Source organism: Aedes albopictus, chromosome 3 (genome assembly GCF_035046485.1).
Source record: "Aedes albopictus strain Foshan chromosome 3, AalbF5, whole genome shotgun sequence".
NCBI lineage: Eukaryota > Metazoa > Arthropoda > Insecta > Diptera > Culicidae > Aedes > Aedes albopictus.
In genome coordinates this window covers 231,297,201-231,311,549 of record NC_085138.1, presented here as the reverse complement: position 1 = coordinate 231,311,549, position 14,349 = coordinate 231,297,201, and the positions used below count along the sequence as shown (strand labels likewise).

The 14,349-nt window shown below is 37.0% G+C and overlaps 1 protein-coding gene across 10 annotated transcripts in view; it reads left to right on the top strand.

The window, feature by feature from the left end:
- LOC109399236 (small conductance calcium-activated potassium channel protein) overlaps positions 1-14,349 on the top strand; it is an 807,467-nt gene that overhangs the window by 456,412 nt on the left and 336,706 nt on the right. The gene's annotated exons all lie outside the window — the stretch shown is intronic.

Sequence of the window (14,349 nt, the reverse complement as noted above, 5' to 3'; positions counted from 1 at the left end):
TTTAGTCGGGTTGCTATCCGACATCATGAGGACGTGACCCGCCACCGTAGCCTCCCGATTTTCCACACCGCGAATGGTTGGTTCTCTCAGCAGCTGATGCAGCTCGTGGTTCATTCGCCTTCTACAAGTCTCGTCTTCCATCTGCAGTAGACAGTACAGGTGATTATAAATGACGTAGCATTTTATAGGGGAGGTGGGTCCGCCCTAGTAACACACATGTTATAAAAAAAGTTGCGACAGCGCAAGTTTTGGTTGTATAGAAGTTTATTTCACGTTATTTCAACACAATGTTAGAATTACGTAAAATAAACTTCTATACAACCAAAACTTGTGCTGTCGCAACTCTATTATAACATGTGTGTTGCTTGGGCGGTATTTTGTGACGCACGAGCCATGTATTAGGTATGGGAAAATATGTTACGAGGGGGGAGGGGTAAGTAAAAAATCAACCAAATAATACTACATACGTCATTTATGGACGTCCCCTAATTTCTACGTGAAAGATTTGCCACCTTAACATCTGAATTGTGGCTACAACTCTCAAACCACTTATGCTTCTGCTTGTAACGTTCCACGTTCTGCCTTGTCCCATGCTGCAGTATGAACGGGCGTTGCGCTCTTCCTTTCAAATTCCTTGTCGAACAAACCGTAAAAGCAAATAAATAAATAAATGAATAAAAACTGTGGTCAGGTCAAATTTCCCGGGTAGAGCTTAATGGCAAATTTTACCATTAAAACAGAATGTTTGAATGGCAAAATGTGTTATTTGTTTGTTTGAAATAAGAGTTAAAATAACAAAAATAATAACAAAATTTTGGTAGCAGAAAAGCTGAGCTTGAGCTTGAGCTTGATTGACCGCCCGTGGATGCTACTCTAGTATCGCCAGACCACCTACACTCACACAAGGACCAATGAGATAACTGCCGGGGACTAGCAGGCATCTTCAGTGTGTGAGCGTTGGTGATCTTCTATTTTTAGGCGACAATGGCGCCTGCCACGTCAGGTTGCAGGTCAATGTGGGGAAGGGGTAAGGAAGTGATGATTGCAATCGTTTGTATCCACATCTGGCCGAATATACCTCTGCGCCAGCACAAATTCATGCGGATGTTGGAGTGTTGGTGGGAATTGGTTGGCAGAAGGTTCACACATTGGTTTGTGGATACCAGAAGAAGGTGATAGAATTGTGTGTTTTTATTATTTTGAAGATGTGTGGCACAGTTCGCTTGATTGCATAACTTGTAGGCGTTTTCTTATAGGATTGTGACACTGTGCTATGAAAGTTTGGAAGGAAGGGAAACGGCTTTTTCAACCCGTTTCTGTTCTAGCGACGGCTATGAACATGTTTATATACATGAGTTGTAAATGTAGAGAGCAGTGAGAAAGTTTATAGAAAGATACAAAGTAGGAGGATAGGGACGGGCCGGGGATTGAACCCAGGACCTTCTGCATATAAATCAGAAGCGGTAGCCACTAGACCACCAAGCCCGTAACAAAATTTTGGTAGCAGAAAAACTTAAAAATAACTTATTTTTCCATTGTGATAACAAAGTAATGGTAAAGCATGCGGATTAAATTGAAGAACAAAATAAGTTATTATTGACATATTGATAACAAAATAAGACCAAATTAACTGTTATCGTAGAATAACAAAATATGACATTCTTGAGTTATTGATAACAGAATAAGAACAAATTTAGCTGTTTATGTGGCGATCAAAATACAGTGGGGACCCGATTTTGTCAGCCCCCGATTATGTCTACCCTCGATTTTGTCTACCCCCGATTTTGTCAGCTTTTTGACCCGATTTTGTCAGCCTTTCATGAAGTAAAAAAATGAATTTGAATTTCATTCAGAATTTCAATTTTATAATCATTATTAATGCAGTTGATGTCTTTAGGCATTATAGAAAAATTACGTAATGAACAAAACTCGTTTAACTTTTAAAAACGGCCAAACTTGTTATGCGAACTAACCCATTCAGGCAATTTTAGCACCCAACCCTCGCAGATGTTTTACACCAATATTGTTCTAAATTGCTAAAAGGATCCAGCTCTTTTTCTTCTTGGCGTAACGTTCCAACTGGGACACAGCCTGCTCCTCAGCTTAGTATTTTATGAGAACTTTAACAATTTTTAGCTGAGATCCCCCACAGCCAATGTTTATTTTGCATTTTTACATATATCGTGTGGCAGTCATGAAGATATTTTATACACAAGGTAGTTAAGGAAATGTCGATTATGAAATGGATTCTGAGCTAACCGGGAATCAAACTCCTCACCCGCAGCATGGTTTTGCTGATTGCACGTGCGCTTGGCTATATGGGCTTAAAGACTATTCTTCTGAATTTCCTCAGGAACCGAACAAACAATAAACGCTGCCTGTTGTTGTGATTGCAAGCAGGCTTAACAGAAACTCCCTCGCGTGAAAATGAGGAAACGATTTCGGCGATTTTTTAAGGAATGAAAATAAAACTCAGAAATCACAACGCAAATCCTCAACAGTACCGAGCGCGAGCTTGTCGCGCAGCGAGGAGTTCGTGCAACACTCATAATTGCTTGTTATGTTCTCATGGCCACTCACACTCAAAAAACACTTGGGAGTTCCACTCCCATACAAAGAAAGACTCTCAAGTCAAAAATCGCTCTCCGATACCCGAAATAATCATCGGCTCTTTTTTCGTTCCCCTCTTCCTCGCTCATTTTTTTGCCTCTCTGTTTGGGGCTCGTTCGCTCCCTCGCAAAACACCGCTCTAGAGCATGTTGCAAAACTCTTTTGATTTCGAGGAGGATTATCAAGCCTGATTACAAGTCAATCCATTTACTTCTTTCCGGCATCTCTGGGATTCCTCTAGGTTTACTTGTTTGGATTGATCCAGATAGACTAACATTTGAAAAGGGCGCAACAACCATTTCGAATTTTTGCTTCTCCCTTCCTTCTGAACACATGGCCTTTTTTCATGTAATCTCTGACCAGTAACATATAGAGCAGACTGCCCTCTATCTGATAACGGCATAAGTTTGCATAAATAAATTGAAATACGCCTAGACGGGGTGGGAGAAGTTGAGACATGCAATGGTTGATCCGCCCTTTTTTACACGTTGGTCTAGATTTATTATGAGATTTGTTTTGTAGATTTCCTGCTTGGATTGCTTCAAAAATTGCTGATAGAATTGTATTCATTAGAAACCCTTAAGAAAATCGAGTTGGGATTTCCCAAAAACATCTCACTGCGATTCCTTCAAGAACTTTTGCATGGTTTCTTGTAAGAATTTTTGCTGGTATTTATCCAAGAATTCGACCGGAAGTTTTTAAAGGAATTCTTCCTGGAATTTTTTTAACGATTCATTAAGGTGTGTCTCTTTAAGATTTTTTCAGGCATTCCTCCTGTGATTTCTCCAAAAGCTTTTCTTGAGACTCGTTCTGGAACTAGGATTCTTCCAAATGTTTAAATTTTCTGGAAATTTCTATAAGAACCTTTTCAGATATTTCCCTAAGAATTGTTCATGCATTCTTCCTATGATACCCCCAGGTTGGCGAACTCCTGTTGAGATTCCTTCAGACATTCTGCCTTAGTGATGTATTCAGAGTATTCTGTAGATATTTCTTAAATAATACCTATATGAATTACTGCGTGCATCAGTCCATGAATCAGTTTACGGAAGGCACAAACTTCCCAAACGGAAAAGAACTTGCCCCTGGAGCCAACCTACTGATGAATAAATCTAGCAATTTTCCTAGGGATTTGTTCGTGAATTCCTCTTAGGGTTCCTTCAGAGATCCTTCAATCAATTTCATAAAATGTTCCTCTATTAATGCCTTCAGTTATTACTCCATACAAGAATTCCTATAAGGACTGTATCGGAAATTAACTATAAACGTTCACAATTGCCTGAAAAATAATCTGTTCAAAATAAACATAACTTTATTTTTGGAGATACATTTTAAATCTCTTAAATAAAGAATGGCAGTTCTAATTTTCAAAAAATAACCATTTAACTTGGACTTTTATCTCAAAGATTGCACATATGTTTTTTAAATTTTGGACACCTCCTAAAATTTTGAAATTGCGAAAACGATAGGAAAATATTCATTTTTTTTTTCTCTTATTTTTGCACAATATACATATTCTTTTCCAGAATGCTCATGATATAGGAAAATTATTTTTATCAAAGAAAATGCCCTCCGCAGTTTATAGCAATTCTTAAAAATGAAAATAGGCCATTTTTCGAGGAACCCTTTTTTATGCGTCTTCAAAGAACGATTACGCAAATAAAAAATACATAAAGTTGTAAGTTTACATTTTTTTCGATTGGGTATGTATTTGAATCTATTGAAGAGGAACGGAATTTTATAACATCTGTAGATATTTCAAACAGAGTGTCAAAGTTCGACCAAAAAGTAGGTGTTTTTTGGGAAAGTCCATATTCTTAATGTTGGAGGTTTTTCTGTCCAAAATAAGAATTTTTAAAGTCGGTATTGAGTGATATGTTATGTGTACATAACTGCTAGTAATAATCATTATTTTCCAGATTTTTCCCCGTACAAATTTTTTTCGCTACAGATTGTTATTTTGTGTGGTATACTCATAGAACCATATTTTCAATAGTACTAAACATTTCCCATATTTCTTCAAGCTGTTCTAAACTTAACTATATTGTGAAGATTTCATAGAAAAACCGGAATAAAAAGACCAACCGTGCTTCAAGATAGAGCATTTTGAATGTTTATAGTTAATTTCCGATACAGTCCTTAGAGATTTCACTATGATTCCTCTGTTAGATTTCCTAATTGGGCATTCTCTATGGATTTCCCGGAGGTCCCGCTTGAGATTTTTCCAGGGTTACCTCTTCATATTTCTTTACGAAAATCCCTTGGTATTGCTACTGAAATTCCTTTAGAAATTTTTGTTGGAAATACTTCTGGAATTCATGCTAGACTTTAACAATTCATTTCTGCTATGATTTCTCCTCAAACTGCTCTTGATATTTCCACAGTACTTTTTTCAGGAAATCCTCCATGGATTTCTCAAGGAGATTTCTTGAAAGATTGCAATAGGGATTCTTTCAATGATTTTTCAGAAAATGCTAAAGTAATGCCTTCAGAGATTTCTACGGAGATTGCAGTAAGGATTCTTTCAGAAATTACTTGAGAGATTTATCCGGAGCTCCCTTAAAGGTTTTTTTGCAGAAACTACTTACGGGATCCCTTCGGGAATGTCTTGAGGGTTACGTTTCGTATATCCTCGGGTAGTTTCTCTAAAAATTTCACCGATCATTTCTTCAAAGATTTCTCCAGAGATAAAAGTGGAAAGGCAGCGGAAACGTAGTCAATTCGGACAGTTTGAGTGTCTATACTTGTCAATCAGATATTGGTTCATTTTCATTCGTTGACAGCTAAAGTTAGATGTTATGATTGACCTGCGCTAACCAGTGTCAACTGTCTTCTGTAGACCACAATTGCTATAAGCTAGGAGAAGGCTGTGTTCCAGTAGGGATGTTATGACAAAAAAAAAATTAAATATTTAATAGTGAAAAAGCACTGAATGTTAACTTTGCCAAATACCATTTTTTTCTGTGCCCTTAACACCCTTTCGATTTTTTTACCTCAAAAGGTTTGTTCAAATATTACGTAACGCAAAACTTTGGCAATTTTAGACCCTATCCGCTATCCTTCCAATACGTAACTATTTTTAAAAGAGAAATTTTTTATAAAGCGTAACATAGCGCTGGGCTCCCCCCCCCCTCATTGGCGTTACGTCATATTTGAACGGACCCTAAGCAGACCCTACACACCTATCTCCGTCTCTGACGTGCTCAGAACAACTTTTCATGAATAAAAAAATGATATTAAAAAATGTCCCGATTTTGTCAGGTACCCGATTTTGTCAGCCCAAAATGCTACCAGGGGCTGACAAAATTGGGTCCTTACTGTAATGGTAGGTAGGTTGTAATTAGTCTATGGTTTAGTTGTTCAAATTCAATTTTAAAATAATGGTAGATTCAGTTATTATTTCAAAGTAGCAGAAGCAAGGTAAAATGAGCTATTTCTTTTTTTTCTTCAATAAAATTTAAGTTCATCAATCAATGTAAAAACAGTTTTATTTAATGGAAACTAAAAACTCAAAACGAAAAAATCCGGATTTGTTTACTTTTGCGAGATACGTCAAATTGAAAAGTTATGCTTGAAATATACAATATAATAGTTAATGGAATATTAAGAGTAAAATATTTTATGGTGCCTAATGTTTATAAATAATTTCTCACAATATCAAAATAATGGCAAATGTAAATTATGTTATTGTTTTGATATTTTATACAATTCATTTTAAAAGGTGCTAAATTGCAAGTTTTACCATGATAGTAATTTTTGTTATTGATGTGTTATTTAGCATTATTCATGAATAACATATCAATGACAAGATTTGCTATGATTGTATATTTTGCTATTAATTAGCCATTTTAAGTTTTTCATAATAACAGAAGAATGGCAAAACGAGATATGATGGCAAAACAAGTTATTATTTTATCCTTTGTTTGCCATTAGCCTCTACCCGGGTTCTGTAGACCTCATTGGATTCCTTGTTGATGTTGTGCCGCCATGAGCCTCTGGGTCTGCCTCTGCTGCAATGCCATACTACACTGGGTTCCTATCTAACGTTAATCTATATTACTTGCAGATTTCGTTTCCGCCCCTGCGTAGAGTGTGAACGACCACCACTTCCACTCCCGAATTTCTATCGCTATCGGTATTTGATAACATCGACGATGAAGCTCTACGATGGAGGTCCAATTGTGAGGCCACCATGCACGAATTATATACCGCAGGCATCTTTTGATGAAGACCATCAGCCGTTGACTATTCTCCGATGATACATACAAAGTTTCACTGGCAGCTGAGATTTCATGTTTGAATTAAAATTTAGGGTTCAACTAATCCGACTGTTTTACATACATTTCTTAAACTCGCAAAAGCAGCCCTCGCTTCTTGATATTTACACCAACATATATCACTCTTGGTACCGGCATCAGCCACCGTTTGGCTACCAAAATATTGGAAGCTTTTAACATTCTCCACTGATTACCCAGCTACCATAAAGTTGGAAGGGTTGATCGTATTTACATCCAACGATTTGGTCTTGTTGACGTTGATGGAAAAACCTGCCACCGAGGAGCGATCGGCAAGAACACAGCAACACAGCAACCGATTTGGTTCACGATCAATCGCACCTACCAGGATCTCGTCGATTAAGATGAGGAACAGTAGCGGGAACAGTAGTAGGGGCTGCACGCTATGTCTGAACTAGCAGATTATAAAAACTGAATGTACATCGGGTTTCTTTCCACCAAACATCAGTATTCAAGCTATATTTTCATTTGCAGAAGGTTTCAAAATATTCTATCGGTAATTTTTTTTTTCATACATTTTGTATGGGAGAGAAAATGGTGAAAAATAAGAGTTTCATGTAAATTTGTATGAAAAACAGCTAAAAAGATGAAAAAATCAAAATTTCCCCGATGAAATATTAAAAGTTTCCGCATACGATAATATAGCATGAATTCTGATATTCTGTGAAGAGAAACCCGATGTACATTGAATTTTTGTAATCTGCTAGTTCAGACATAGCGGGGGCTGTCCATAAACCACGATCCCCCCCACCCGCGTAGCCTTTCGTACATAAAAAAAAATTGTATGGACCGCGGTCTTTGGAATCGAACCCGCCGTCTCCGGATTGGCGATCCATAGCCTTAACCAGAGATGGCATAGATACACTGATAAACAGCTCTGCGTACACATCTTCAATAAAATGAGCGCCGCTCTCTTTTGCTACGAATGTGGACCGGCAACAAACACACATCGCTCAGCCGCAAAACTTTGCGTGAGAGTGCGAATGTGTAAGTTGCCACACCAGCCGCGCGAGACGTCGCAGAGCTCAAGCTTCTTCTGCGTGAGCTTTGCTCATTTCTAGGAATGTGCTACACAGCTGCGCTGACTGAGCTGCAAGTTGTAGGCTCTCGGCAGTACAGAGTAGCGCAGCGCTGTGATGTGAGCTGTGTGTTGGACTGTACTTTCTCTTGCTTTCCTGCGCTCACCGTCGTGCGCAATGCGACAACGATGCCGAGCGCGTGCAGTCGAACCACGCAGAAGATAATTCTACACACGCACTCTTTCTCATCATGCAGGCTGTGTGTAATGTGTATTTTTTTATCTTCTCACTTAGCGCTTTGAGGTGTATGCCATCTCTGGCCTTAACCACTAGGCTAACTGGACCCAAGTAACCACGAAGCCGTATATAAGTGCATCAATTTTGCCATATATTGATAATTAAAATTATGAATATAATGCTGCATTACTCTAAACACCTCATTGAAGCAATATTAAAGTCGAAAAGGGCCCCACTAAAATCAAATTAGTGCCACATATTGCAGCACGCTGACAGCCATTGCTAAAGTAATATAAATGCATGTGCTGTACATTTGCATTTGACATGCTTGATACGTGCAACACGAAAAACCAAAACAAAAATCTATTTTTAGCACCGTTTCGTTATCGACGGTACTGATGCCCCCACACATGAATGTTTTACCCATTATTTTTTGTCGTCGGATCGGGAGTCGAACCAGAAGTGTTGAAGACCGCTAGATGAGTTCCATACGCGCTGGCGCCTTGGACCGTTTCTGCTGCAGTGATAACAACAGATATTTCATTATTTAAAAGGAAACTGTTCGTCTGTCTCAATCATTGTAGAAGAGGGTAAAACGACTATGTCATATGTAATAGAATACAGTAAACTATCACATTCCGATAAATTACTGATAAATACATAATGCATTTTAGAAGATATTTAATCAACATAAGAAAATTAAAACCTCGATTAAAACACCCTTCGCACACTGCTGATATCCCAAGTAACACACTTGTCACCGAAGAGTCACGGCGGCGCAGGTTTTTGTTGCGCAGAAGTCACTGTGACTTACTTCTAACAAATAAACACTCACTTGCTAGAAGTAAGTCACAGTGACTTTTGCGCAACATAAACCTGCGCCGCCGTGACTCTTCGGTGACAAGTGTGTTACTTGGGATGCTGATTGTGATTTCCATCGTTCTTGGCATGTGATAGTAGCCTACAGAAAAGAGAAAAGTTCATCTCTAATTAGGTTTTGCTGTCGTCGATCGGTGGCTCAAACAGGGATTAAGTTGGTCGGGAGTCGAACCAGAAATGTTGAAGACCGCTAGAGTTGGCCATAAAGTTGTTCAATCTTCTTGATTTCATTTGTTTACCATTAGAGTCAAGCTTTTATAATTGTATTGTTAGAGCAAACTTTGCTAGTTTGTACATTGCATTTATTCAGTTTTTGCAGTGTTGAATTATTGAATTATCTTATATCACCTTTTAATAAACCCGAATGTAAAGAAAAATGCAATGCATCATCACATTGATAATGCCAATCTAAAGGATTATTGCATGACAAGTGTGGAATTACTGCATTTCGCATTGCAAAGGTTGATATTCAGTCTAATTCTTGCAATGTTATAATGCTTGTGGTTACTTGGGGAGACCCCATCCTTGTCTTGTTTCTAGTTTAGTCCCAGGACACCATAGAAAAACCCGGGGCATTAGTAGTTGCAAAACGCTGTGAAATTAGAGAATGTGTTCGGTAATAAGAATTCACGTGAGTCGTTGTATCACCACTCACCAGTACTTATCAGTCCATAGTAGGTTTGTTTTCCTAACATCAAGTGCAGTCTCGGCGAGGGCCAACCGAGTCTTTAACTATCCGTAAGACAAAATAAATGCAATTTTAGAAACTGTCACTATTAACAAGATTTTTGTACTATGAATCCGTATTACCAAAACGCATTACTCCAGCTTAATAAGTTGGATGTCACCAGGTTCAGTTCAGCTTAAGGGTATGCGGTATGGGAGTTTTCAAGGCGAAACAAAACGAAACGAAATTTAAATTTTCTGATACGATGCGGTACGAAACGAAACGAAATTCAAAAATGTTTCGTGAGATCGATACGAAATCCGAATTCACTCGGTATTTTTCGAAACGAAACGAAATTTTCGAAAAAGTTCCGCGGAATTTTGCAGTAACACCAATTTTGTGCGAATTGATACAGTGTGTTTGCAGTGGCGCGAGTTGCATTTCCATAAAGACTAGGGGATGCCCTAGCTTCGTTTGCTTCAGTGATATTTATATTTTTCACAATTGTTCGCGACATACAGTCAGTGTATCAAACAATTGTCCGTACAGCATTTTTCGTCAAAATACTTTTTCATTCAAATGTTCATAACTTTTTCATACGTTAATTAAGAACGCTGAAATATTGACCAATCATATACCATATATTGAAGCTCCATTGGTAAAATTTTGAGCGAGATCGAATAAGGTTTTCTGAAAGTTATAGAACTTTAAGTAAAGCTTGATGGATATCTCAAAGAATATTGGATGAAATATTTTCAAACTTTTTTTTAGGGGAACACTAACACATGAACATTTAATACGCAATCTTGTTAGGGTTAATTTGTTCACTACAAAAAATATGAAAAATCTCTTTATGTAGTTGACGATGTTTATAAATTTACCATATTTTACACATATAATCTGCCAAAGTGCATTAATTGAACAAAAAACGCGTAGGACCTACTCTGCATATGTGGTTTAGTAGGTCCTACATGAAAATATTACATTAGGAAAGTTTTAGGAAGTTGTTAACACTTGGCACTTTTATTCATCAAAATATGATAAATTTCCAAACAATATTCTGAACATATACAGATGTTTTATATTTTTTGTAGTGAATATAAAACATCAAACAAAGCTGCATATGAAAGCCTCACATATAAGCTGTAACACAACAAAGAATGGAAAAGTTTCATAAAGTAGGTATTGAGATAGAATGTTTTTAAAAAATGTTCAAAAATCTTACAAGTTTTACTAAAGTTCTATAACTTTCAGAAAACTTATTCGATCTCGGTCAAAATTTTACCAATGGAGGTTTAATGTATTGTTTATGATTGGTCAAAATTTTAGCGTTTATGATTGACGTATAAAAAAGTTATGAACATTTGAATGAAAAATTAGTTTGACGAAAAAATTGCTGTACGGACACTGTTTGATACACTGTATATTGAATATTTGAATAATTACACCAATAACCTAATGACTTAAAAAGATCGCCCCGATAACACTAGTTTACAGCATTTTTGAACTCGGTAAGCTGATGATCGTTTTTCGTGTAGAATCATGCCCTGAGTTCGAAAACGCGAAGGAAAAAAATTACAGTAGAGCGAATTTTTTTCGACTTTCCATACAAGGTTGATGATTTGAAATCGATTTTTGTTCTATTTTAAGGCAATGTCGCTCACTTCACACATCTCATTCTCCGTAATCAATGCTCCGATTGAGCTGATTTTTTTACTGTAACTCACCCACATATGATTTGTCAAATAAACGTTGAGAAAGAATTTTTAAATTGTTTTTTTTTCTTATTGAAAAAAATACATTTCTTCATAAATTTTTAGAAATTTTGCTAAAATTTAAGGAGATTGTCCCCAAAACTTGCCAATATCTTGATTTTCATCCATCTGACGCAACCCTGCATTCAGATGATCGAATGGTATTATATTCAGCTTTTAATTTATGGAAAACGATTTAAAATTGGCTGAACAAAACTCAAGATATTTGAATTTGATTAAATTCCATATTTTAAAAAGTTCTAAGACTAGATATTGAGCTAAAACTTAAAAAACTGTTCTACTTTAAATTTTTTGAAGCACGGTTTCGAAATCAGCGCTAAATTATGCTTCAAAAATTTTGGTCGTCGACAGAAGTTCACGACTTTCGTTTTATTTTGTAAACTAGTGAATTCATTGCATCATTGCAACTATGCTATATGATTTTCTTATCTCCGAAGCTACGATATGGAAACATCAGTCAGATGTTTACAAATCAAGCTTGGTTGAATAGCGTAAAGCCTGGAATCTAATCCTAAAATTGATAGATGATTAAATTTATAAGAAAATACCCAGTTAAACTCACATAGAAATTGAAAAGAATGCATAAGAAATGTATTCGGTTCTCATTTAATATGAAGAAGCTTGAAATTCGAAAAATATAACACAATCATCTTTAGATATAAAGCCAAAAATTCTACCGATTTATCTGGACTCTAGCGAACCTGGTGTGGTGGTTGAAGACGAAGCCCTTTTCGCCGAGGACCTGGGATCAAATACCGCTCCCAAAAGACTTGTAAAATGGAAGTTCTACCTACGAGTCTTTCGATTCGAGACTGTGGGTAATGAAGTAAACTAGCCAAGGGTTAAACATATTGTAACAAAAATTGAAGAAAAAAACTCAAAACTTATGGTAATTAAGAAAATGACCCACGTAATATCACCAGTGCAGAGTTTGTTGGTGAATAATCTGATTAAATCCAGCTAACAAACGTCTTATTTTACGAAAATTCAGTGTAAAAGTTGGCTGTGCACATGGTGATGTAAGAGTTTGTCGTGCTCATCTAACCTTTTGACATTTTCAAAGAACTCCATCATCGGTATCTTCACCCGAACATATTTAAGAAATTTAACAATGAAAAGCATAATCTAGGATTCTTGAAATATTCTGTCTCAGATTTTTTTGAAATTCATCCATATATCGCCTAAGTAGTCCTTTTAGTGTTTCTTATTCAATAAGAGCTCTGTGAAAAACAAATGGGTGAACATAAAATTTTATGGAATTTCTTGTCTGCGAAAGAATGGCTAACCACTACCGCTTCTTATTCATATGCAGAAGGTCTTGGGTTCGATTCCTGGCTCGTTCCTTTTCTCCTACTTTGCATCTTTCTATCTACTTTCTCTCTCTTTCTCCTACGTATACATCTCATGTATATTTGTATGTTCGTAGCGATTGCTAGAACCAGAAACGGATTAAAAAAAACCGTTTCCCTTCCTTCCAACTTTTATCACAGCACAGTGACAATCTATCATATAACGCCTACAAAGTCAATAGTTTATTTTCAAAATAACGGGATCCTATTACAGTACAGTATCATTCAAAAGCACAAATCTGAAGAACCAAGTATCGCATCGAGCTGAATAGTTAATCGATGGGTCACCACCAGCGGCTGATCAATCGATCAACTTTCAGCTCGGTGCGATGTTTGGTTCTTCAGATTTGTGCTTTTGAAAATTCAAGCTGTGGCTTCATTCTATATTCACCTTAGGGACAAGGAAACAACCATAGAGTTTCTACTTAACTGAAGGATATTTAAAAGCTTAACTTTAAAACTAGAACTTAATCAATTAACTGAAATCTTAAAAATTGCACATTTAGTTAGCAAGCATCTTAGATTTATAGAATTTTTTTTGAAGTCGTTAAAGGTGGGCTTCGTCTTGGTCTCCAGAGGAAGGCTGTTTCATACGCTGACACTATAAATTAGTACACTCCTTCTCAGTTGAGTTGAGTGTGGTGGGACGATGAGAGTTCTGCTACGTTGCATCTGGCGAAGATAAGAAGTATATTCGAGATTTTTTTTGTTTTTATTATAGAGACTTTCAGCATGGGAGTGATTTGTCTCTCGCTATTCGAGATGTTTTGAACACCTTTCAGAAACTTGAGATTAGCATGATCTCAACCATGCCCTATGTATTTATTTTCGAAATATTTTGGACATTCCGCGGAATTCCGTTTAATTTTGTCAGAATCAAGTTTTTGGAGACGAATTTTTTGGAATTCGGCGAAACGAAACGAAATTCAAAATCATAAATTTCGCCAAGTTGAATTCCGTGGAATTCCACGGAATTTCGTTTCGAAGTGTATTGGCAAAATCATTCGGTATACCGCATACCCTTAGTTCCGCTGTTAGACTTTCAAGAATTATATCTGTCCCTTTTCCACATGGACAACGATCACTGATTGATGATCGTTGTCGATTATATTTACATGTATCGGTGCTTCAAGTGTCTCCAGCAGGACTCTGTAAGATATATCAATATGAAAATAAATTCATTCAAGTACCTTCTTCAAGGGAGTGAAGTTCTACCTTCTATATCACTGTCATGATCCCATACAACACCGAGCGTTACACCTGACACCTTGGATTGGTGGACTTTTTCCCCCGGAACAGGGAGTCCGTAGTACTATTCTAAGCCGACAATTACACGGGCAATGGCTATCACTAAACATCCTATGGTTAGTTTTTATCCGGGTGGGAAATTCCTATCCGTTGTTTCGCGCTAAAAACCGTTGCTTGCCGTTAAATTAGTTCGTAATCTTGGGGGTAAGTGGCTCGCGATTTGGGGGTAAATGGGTCGCAATTAAGGTGAAACATCAGAAAATCCAATTG